The 9910-nt window shown below is 50.7% G+C and overlaps 1 pseudogene; it reads right to left on the reverse strand.

The window, feature by feature from the left end:
* Window positions 1-671: 671 nt before the first annotated feature.
* LOC148506109 (uncharacterized) lies at window positions 672-8782 on the reverse strand (annotated as a pseudogene).
* Window positions 8783-9910: the final 1128 nt, after the last annotated feature.

The raw sequence follows: 9910 nt of genomic DNA on the forward strand, positions 1-9910 counted from the left end.
TAAGCCATGCCGCTGAACCTGCTGCAAGAGTTTAGGCTTAAGGCTCTCTCACAACATACCTCTGACCCCTATCCATCTAACTCCACTAGCTCCCGGAAACAACGGCGCCTCCTGCGCCTGCATGAACCTAGCCGCCCAGAAAACAAATGAATGGCCAATTATCCATACAGTACAATCATCAAAACCCATTCCTATAATGAGGGAAAAACAAAGAAAAGATTAAAGTTATTGTAAAATTTTTGCATATTTAATAATGTATATCTAACGGGGAACATATTAGTGAGGATCTGCCAAAAAGAAAAATTTTGATTTGAATGTTTAAAGATCAACAATCTTCTGTGCCAATCTGAAGCGACATAAAGACACAAGAGGATAAGTTAAAATAAAAAAGAAGGTGGGGGATATCGGATAACACAAATTAACTCGACCAGAGAGAAAACGTAAAACCTGCTGAGGGACATATAATTGTAATTATTAACCAAATAGCCAAATTAAATTCGGCAGATCAGGTAAAAAAAATCGTCAAAACTCTCCAGACTCCCACTGAAATCAATGGCGAGTAGCTAGTCCCCGAGTAGGAAAGACAGGGTAAGAACAGACAAGACCAGGACCAATGACACTTCGTAAACACATAACAGACCATAAGTAACGTGCATGCCCGACATTACACCTCAACGATTCGGCCGAATGTAATGCTTATATCTGGCCGATTTCCACCGGCCCAGAGCCTGAATCTGTGACTCTGGAAATCCCGCAGCGGCAGCGGAAGTGGCGGCACCAATTCAAAACGAATGCGTGCTGAACTCCCCTGGTGAGAGGCCCACGCTGCAAAGACATCGCTGCAGCATCCAGCTAAACTGAAATTTTGTCAGCGGAAGCCCATCGCCATGCATCAGCCATGAGCCCTCCGCTGAGGATCTAACCGATGCATAACGAGTGGCCAAGCCAACCGGACAAATTCGACAATCTGCCGAGGGGACCAATGTTATCCAGCGACCCCTGCCTAACTGATCGGTCTTAGAACGACGAAATCTGCACAGCAAGGACCTCTCACCCACCTTCACATCCGAACGCAGCATAGTTGAATCCCTCCACTTGGAGGGAGCAACCAATTCTGACACCCGGAAAGCACCATGAAAAGCCATGGAAAAAGCTAACTTAAACAAAAGCGTTTCGAAACCGGAGGCCGCCACGTCCGCAACCGCTCCTAGGATGGACGGTAACAGATAAATGTCTATAGGCCGTCTTTTATTGGGGTTAACCGGCTCAGCGCACGCCCAACCTTTCAAGGCCTTTGTGATGACAAAACTCCTTGTAAGGTCAGGGATTCCCTTCAATTTGGAGAAAAACAAAATACCTGCCAGGTATCGTGAAACTACCGCTCTCGATTTGCCAGATACATACAGCTGCCAAATAAAAGCAAGCATCAATTGATGCTGACCCTTACCTCCAAGGCCTTGACTACGGGAAAAAACTTCCCATTATTCCCAAGACTGACGGTAAGCCTTGAGGGGGCTTGGTGCAATGGACAGCTCCGCTAACCCCTCCAGTCCGGCTTGATAACCTGCCAAACATAAGAGGGGCACAGCAAACCATCAATCTCTGCATCATGAGCCAATGTACGGAACTGACCCCATTGACATCTGGACAGCGCATCGGCAATCCCGTTGTCAACTCCGGGTACGTGTTGAGCTCGAAACAGCACATTATGACGCAAACAGGCAAGTACCAGCTGCGCTAGCACACGCAAAACCAGCAACGACTTTGCTCGCTGCCCGTTTATCGCATGCACCACGCCCAGATTGTCACATCTGAACAAAATGCTGCGATTGCAGATGCGCTCGCCCCAGACCTCCAAGGCCACCATTATGGGGAACAGTTCTAAGAGCAAACCTCTTGTCAAACCTGCACGAATCCACTCCTCCGGCCAAGTTCCGACGCACCAGGATCCCCTCAGGTAGCAACCGAACCCCGAAGATCCTGCTGCATCGGTAAAAAGCTGCAAATCCACATTGTCCACCAGAGGGGATAACCATATTCTGATCCCATTAAAATCCGCCAAAAAGGAACCCAAACTTCCAGGTCTCTCTTTATTTCTGACGATAAACGGATCAAATGGTGAGTTTTGGAAACCCCGACTGTGGCCCTCTCTAGCTTTCTGCAAAATACCCTCCCCATCGGTATAACTCTACAGGCAAAGTTCATACAACCCAACAGTGATTGGGCCTGCCTGAGAGAAATTTTGCGCGCAACCAAACACTCTGAAATGGGTTTTCAGACGACAGGAGCCAGCCAAGGTATCAATCTCGATACCTAAAAATGACAAACACGAGAGGGGTCCCTCTGTCTTTTTGTCTGCCATTGGTACTCCAAAATGAAAAAACAGCGCTCTCATAGAACCAAGTAACTCGTTACAATGCTCTGAACCAGCGGGCCCCACGCAGAGGAAGTCATCGAGATAGTGTGCTATCCCATGACCCCCACAAGAAAACTCTACGCACCAATGAAGGAAAGTGCTAAATTTTTCAAAATATGCGCAGGAAATCGAACACCCCATAGGCAAGCACTTGTCTATGAAGTATTCCGCCCCAATGCGAAAACCCATGAACCTAAACGATTCGGGGTGCAAAGGGAGCAAACGAAAGGCTGACTCCACATCCATCTTAGCCATGAGGGCCCCGCATCCATATGCCCTAACGATATTGAGAGCATCATCAAAAGACTGATACCTCACTGAACAGAATTCAGGAGGTATAGCGTCATTAACGGAGGACCCCAATGGATAAGACAGATGCTGGATCAGCCTAAATTTTCCTGGAGTTTTCTTAGGCACCACCCCCACTGGGGAAAGAATCAGATTCCCCACTGGAGGATGTGCAAAGGGGCCCGCCATACATCCTAATTGAACTTCTTTCTCGACTTTTAACTGAAGAACGTCAGGAAAAAGTCGAGCAGATTGTAAATTTCTAGGGGAACCTACTCGAACTTCCCCTATAACGGGTAAACGAAAACCCAACTTGAACCCGAAAAACAAAAACTCAGCGTCCTGTCTATTAGGGTACTACCCTAGCCACCTGGACATAGCATCCAAATAGATAGGGGTTGGTGCCCTATTTAGCGCCTGCGCTACCTCCCGCTTTGGGAATAGCTCCTCCTCCCGACTTGTATCCCTGTTGGGCTGACAACCTGAAGCAATTAGAGGCGGGGTGCGATCCATTGCAACGCAAGCAAAGGTGTCGAAACAGACACCGTTGGCCCTGGGGACAGGTGCCGTTATTAAAGGCAAAACATTTACCTTTAACAGGCGTCTGTGCAGAAAGCCACCCGGGGCCCGTCTGGCGACGCCCCGGGGAGGGATCAGAACTTGGGCGCCACGCACCAAACCCCCCCTTATGAGTATCCCCGCCTACCCGAGAATCCTCCGCTCCACCTTTTGGTGGTTGCGTGATGTCAAGCCACACTTCCACGTCCTTGCACCCAAAATCTAATCGTTTGGATCCGTCCTGCTTGCGCCTAAACTCTTCATCATAGGTTCTCCAGGCACTGCCCCTGGATTTACGCTGCATCCCATGAATCAGGTGGATTTACCTTATTATGTTCAGGTGCTCCCCTGGGCGATCTTTCAAGTAGCATGCTGCGAATACGCAAAACCCAGCAAGCCAGTTATCAAAAGAACGAAAAGCTTCCAACCCCACCCCGCCTTTAAGCTTAGCTGCTTTGAAATCTTTTTTGGCTTGCTCAGTTAAAATAAACATGTCCACATAATCGCCCTTCCTGATTTTTTTCTTGCAACAATTGCACAGACCCCGCAATACTGCTGTATTGTCGCAATGCACCACACCTGGTTGATGCTGACGCTTCTTGGACTTCCGCACGCTACTACTCTGACGCCACCGCTTAGCCCTCTTATCGCGCCTATCAGCCTCCTTGCGTGCATATTTAGCAGCCCTCTTCCGCGCCCTTTTCGCGCTGCTGACAGAAGAAGCCAGAGAAGAAGAGGTCGACGACAAGTCCGAGACAGAGGAAGAAGAGGAGCCAGAGTCAGCAACATCATCATCTTCTGAGATCTCATCTGACGATCCGGACAGCTCCCTCCCGGACACGACCGATGATGAAGCCTCCTCGACGCTGAAATCCTGTTCCATAGCCTCGCCCTCAGCAGCATCTGAAAAAGACGATGAAGCCGCCCCCTGGGCCGAAACCCTGGGCACGGCCGACACAGCAGGAGAAGACACAGCAGCACTTGCCCCAGACGCCTCTGGTCTTGCCTACTGAGCTGCAGCAGAGCCCATAGCCCTGCAAGCCTGCATGAACTGATCTACCGCTGGCCCCAGAGTAGCAGAAATTGAACGCTGCCTCTGATCCACCCTTTCACTATCTGCTTGGCTAGGAGCCAATGTCGCAACCATGGGAGCAAAAGCAGATGTCAGTGACGACATCATGGCCGCAAAAGCTGCAGGGTCAAAGGACTGACTCACACACCCACTAGCGACCTGAGTATCCGCATAGCCAGAAACTGCTGCCCCAGACATGACCCTGTCTGCTGATAGCTGACTAGCCTGCCAATCATCCTCCATATTAAGTGCAAGCCCCGCCCCCCTTTCAGCGGCTCCCCATCCTAAAATGGCTGCCTGCCTCCCTGACTGACCAAGCCCCTAATGTGCTGCCAGGGCAGTCCATCTCCCCTACCTCAACATTCCCCACTGCATTAACCCTGGGGAAGTCCCCCCTGCCCCTCCGGGCACTAACAGGGCTATTAGCAGCCCTCCTTGCGGTGCGCGTGGGCGCCTGTGACCTTTGCACCCGCGGGGGGCGATCGTCCACCGCCCTACTCGCGGCAGCTCTGCCCTCCCGCAGGCTCACTACATGCAGCTCGCGGCTGCTCAGTGCAGCCGCACCTTCTCCCCGCCAGCTTGATGGCCGCGGTTAAGCGCGGCCGCGCCCGGCCGCCCATGACATCGCGGGGCCGCGCAACTCGCGCTGGCCCCTTCAGTTCCCTCTTGGGAGGCAGGGGCCTCCCCAGAACTCTCTGGGCCTTCTTCCTGGACCCTGTAACGGGCAGGGGGAGGCAATGCGCGACGCGGGCGGGGCATAGCTTCAGATGGTGGTGGTGGGGGGGGGTCCAGGATACCACACTCAAATGGGGGCACAGCTAATTAAGCACACAGCACGACTGGGGGGGTAGTATGGGGAACAAATGAAGACAAGACAAAAAGATAGACGCAGAAAAGGAAAGAAACAAGAAGGACAAGAGAGAAGAAAGGGAATAAAGAGGTATTGAAAGAAACTGCCACGTACCACAGAGCTAGGTAAGAGCACTTACCCCCTTAAAAGACAGGAACAAAAGAGGCTGACTCCGCCTCCAACAAAGTGTAATATCCCTGCTAAAACCTACAATCCTAAAAACCCATTGGCCCTACATGACACATGATTCCCCACTCCGGTCCGCCCCCAGCCTAGGAGGTTTAACCCTCTCCACTCCTATACAGTCATTTCGTTTATCTTATTCACGTTACACCACACAGTAGTGTCCCATTTTCACATTACACAACACAGTAGTGTCCCATTCATGTTATACCACCCAGAGCCCATTCACGTTATGCCACACAGTAGTAGTGTCCCTAATAGATAATGCCATGCAGCAGTAGTGCCCCTTATACTACACAGTAATGCCTCTTATACATTATGCCACACACAATAATGCCCAACACATTATGCCACACACAGTAATACTCTGACGTCTGTCAGCAGATCATGAGATGTCCGAAGATGGCGTCCAGTCAGCTTCCCGCCCGCCCCTTCTGTGCTTTTCATCCCTGGGCCGGCCACGTCATGACATCACCGCGGCCACACATGACACTGCAGTGACTCCATCCTGTCTCCAGCACGGTGCTGCCAGGCAGCCCTGCAGGCAGCTCACAGGAGCTGTCACAATGGTGTCCAGCCATTCCTTCCAGATTGCACAGAATGCACAGACCCGCTGATCGCCGCTAATAGTCTCCCCGTAGGGAGTGGGCAGAATGCGGGAGAAGTGCCTACTCTTCCGGGGGTGCAGGGGGTTACCCAAAAAATCATGAGCCTCCCGAAAATTCCAGGAGGGTAGGCATGTATGATATAGGGGTGAATCCAATTACATGCGATGGACTCAGGTGTGCGAGTAATCGCAATAGGTGCGCTTGACGGCAGCCTGTATTCAAATAAAAGTGCTCGCAGCCCCATAGGGCTCCGAGCAAAATGATGCGAATTCGGGCTCGGAGCGGGACGCGATGGGTTCGAGGTGCCGGTCTGTTGCCAGCATTTTAATGCTGTTGTAGCGGCAATTTGCACCCTTCGCATGTAATTGGATTATTGCCTATGGCATGTGACTAGCACCAGGTTTGTGTGATTCGTGATGTGGGGGAGTGATCAGTGCTAGCACCAACCTTCAACCACATCAATCTCCCTCCCGTCGCCGCTATGTGAAGCACGCAGCGCCTGATATTTTACTGACCATTAAATCAAAGGAAAAAATACACATATACTGTACACAGACAGATTATATAGTCCGTGGGGCAGGTACTCCAAGTACAATGTAGGTTACTGAGCCCAGTGCCCTCCTGAGTACAAACCTGAACATACAGTACTAAAGTAAAACAAGCAAGGTTGGTGGCACTCATAGGCTTAAAAAAAGAAGAGCAAGTAACCTTGGAACCCTTTAGGGCCGGATTCAATTGGAGACGAAAAGCAGCGGTCGGCGAAAACGTTTCACCCATTGCTGTTTTTCGCCTGTTTGCATCTTATCTCCAAATTCAATTCCGGGACCAATTTGCCTAAGCGAAAACTCAAAGCACTGAAACAGGCGGAAAAGTTTCTAGAAAAGGAATGGCAGGCGGAAAAAAGTGCAAAAGCTCTACTTTGGGGTACAAATGTAGGGAATTGGATGAGAACCATTGAGACACCTACCGATCAACCCCCCCAAGGGACAAATTCACAAAAAAAAAAAAAATTACCTTAGAACACCCCAAAAAAGACATGTCATTTTTAAACCCGAAATTTAAAAAGTGGGGGGACAAGGATAAGTAGCGATATAGGTTTATTGGGGGGCTGTGTGGATGGGGACGGGTGGATTTGGGATTGCAGGTGCATGGAGCGGGTGGATTTAGGATTGCAGGTGCAAGCGAAATGGCGTACCAAACAGGTGAATGCGTCGAAAAGTACAATAGACAAAAAGTTTCCGACTTTTCACATCTAATTGAATACGGGCCTTAGTCTACCTGAGGGGGAATTCAATTAGCAGCGGTAATTTACTGAGGGTGGAATAGGGTGTAGAGCCCCTTTTTTTCACCCGTTAACACAAGATAACCCATAGAATCCAGGATAAGTTCCCATACCTATGGGTTACCATGGCTGTGGTACCTGCAAACGGGCTATTTTATTTTTTTCAAACCTCGCTAACTGCAGCCCGTGCGCTGCCTTCGGCTCTATTTGAATAGTCCCGCTGCTTAAATGAGTGCGCGGTAAATTGTAAATTACTGCGGCTAACTGAATATCCTCCCTGGTCTTTTTTACAGCCTACAAATGCTGCCAACTTTGCTTGTTTTTATAATATATCTAGCTAATGCCACCTCAAGTTGGCATTAGACAGCGGGACCAAGCAATTCGACAAATAAGCAGCCCCCATAAAAACCTATGGGGGTTGCTTTGTGTTCAGAAATGGAGGGACTGCGGCCGATATCGCAGATATCTTATACAGCCCTCCTTCTTACATCCTGGGAATCCACAATAGTTGTGGGTACCACCCAAGAACACCCGCAAATATACTTTGATAAATATGCACCCAATACAGTGACTGGGACCTGAGGGCCTGATTCAGAGCCGTAAGCGGCCGCTCGTTCGCTCCGAGCGATGTTTGCCCAACTGCGCATGCGTACGGATTTTAATATGCATGCGCGAACCAGTCAGTGCGGCCGAAAATCGTTTGTTCGCTATATAGCGAATGCCTGCTATTTTGATTGACAGAATGAGGCGTATGTGGGTGGTAACAGGGGAAGGTGCTTGAAAACGGGGAGTGGAGATCCGAACGCAGGCGTGCTTAAAGGTCAAAACGGGCGTTTTATGGGTGTGCATAATTAATACAGCAGCGTCATTGACCACGTCACTGGGTTATTTTATAGCCAAAACTGCTCGCAAAATTGTGGTAACAAAAACCAACCACAAGAATAGCGAGCAGTTCATACGCTGGTCGATGTACTCGATTAATCTAATAAATAGCGGACATGACGTAGGATGCGAGCGGCCAGGGGGCGTATTTTTTCAAAAAAGGACCGCAAGTTTTGTTCGCTCGTTCAGACATAGAGGCGTGAACAGACCGCAAAGAGTGAACGGTTCATTTGAATAGCCACCCCTATTTTCTGAACGAGCGAGCGCAAATAGCGTCCGGCTCTGAATCAGGCCCTGAGTTGTGAACTGTAACATATGCAGTTTCTGAGCCTCCTGGTTCGCTGGACTGCTCAGGCATCAATTTACTAACATGTCATTATTAAAATCTTGTCAGTAAATATAAAATGTGTGTGTAGCAGCACCTCTGTAATGTTACCAGCAACAAGTGCAGACACAAAGGGCTTGCACACAGGGTGACCTGCTTCCAGATCCAGCATCTGCACAGCACACAAGTCTAGGGCTGGACATTGGAAACCGATGGTTGCTAACCATCGATGTTTCCGATTCGATGAAAGTGCTTTTTCCATCGAATACCGGGAATTCGATGCTTGCTAGCCATCTGATGCAGCTTTCCGATGCCCATCCGATGGCACACACTGATGCTCTGCATAGCAGAGTAACGGGTGAGCAGTGGGAGAATAGATGCCATGCGCATGTGCACGTCAACTATTCTCTGTGCAGGGGAGCCGGGGGGCAGCCCAGCATCTCGGAGAATCCTGGGCACAGTAACGCGAACGGGCTGCCATGAGGCTCCACCCCTGTTCTCCGCTGCTCCGCCCCCTGCCACTAGTCATATAAATCGTTTTTAGTCTCCCACAGCTCCATCCCTGTCTTTATAGGCTGCACATTTGGAGCTCCGTCACAAACCAAGCCTGATTCTGACATACAGCCACAGCATGGGAGGAGGGGGCGGGGCGTGGTGGAGGAGGGCGGTGCTGCTGGTCTTGGAGCCATGATATGAAGATTCCCTGGGACAACAGAGCCTGTCCTGATGTACTGAGCAGTCTTCTCTAATGGGGTCAGTGTGCAGAGGTTTCCACCGATGCAGCCTACTTACACCATGGGCCCTGACACGGTGCAGGCAGCTGCTGCACTGCCCGGAATATCTGTCACTGGTCTGGATGGACTCGGGGAGGTGGATTGTCTTCTAGAGCATCATCAACCTGGTCGGTCGCTAAAGCTGTGGGTGGTAACCCACAGCTTAGCTAGCGACCAGGAGGCCGCACTAGAAAATCAAGCGGCCGCCCTCATTCAGAGCGAGCGGTCACTTCTTGCGATCTACTCTGAATGAGGGCAAAGGTCCTCAGGACCCCAAACAGTGCATGTTTTCCAGGTCTCCTCACAGAATCACAAGTGAGATAATCATATCCTCCTGTGGATCTTTTACAATGTGTCAGTGAGTAATGAGTACACCTGTGCTCCTGCTGGGTGACCTGGAAAAGGTGACCTGTGTGGGGTCCTGAGGACAGAGGGCCTGATTCAGACCCGCTTGCGAGCGCTGATCGCTCGCAAGCGGGTCGATGGTGCCCTAATGCGCATGCGCACGACAGAGGGAGCTCCGTCATGTGCATGCGCGTGACCCGCATAGCGACAGCCAAGGGTCTCGCACCAAAGGGGGCGTGCTGTCGATGGTGAGTGACAGCACGCCCCCTTTGGTGGGCGTGCCAGGGGCGTTGCTGCCCAGACGGAGGCGTTCCCATGGAACGCCTTC

Source organism: Taudactylus pleione, unplaced genomic scaffold (genome assembly GCF_031769625.1).
Source record: "Taudactylus pleione unplaced genomic scaffold, aTauple2 ptg000425l, whole genome shotgun sequence".
NCBI classification, from domain to species: domain Eukaryota; kingdom Metazoa; phylum Chordata; class Amphibia; order Anura; family Myobatrachidae; genus Taudactylus; species Taudactylus pleione.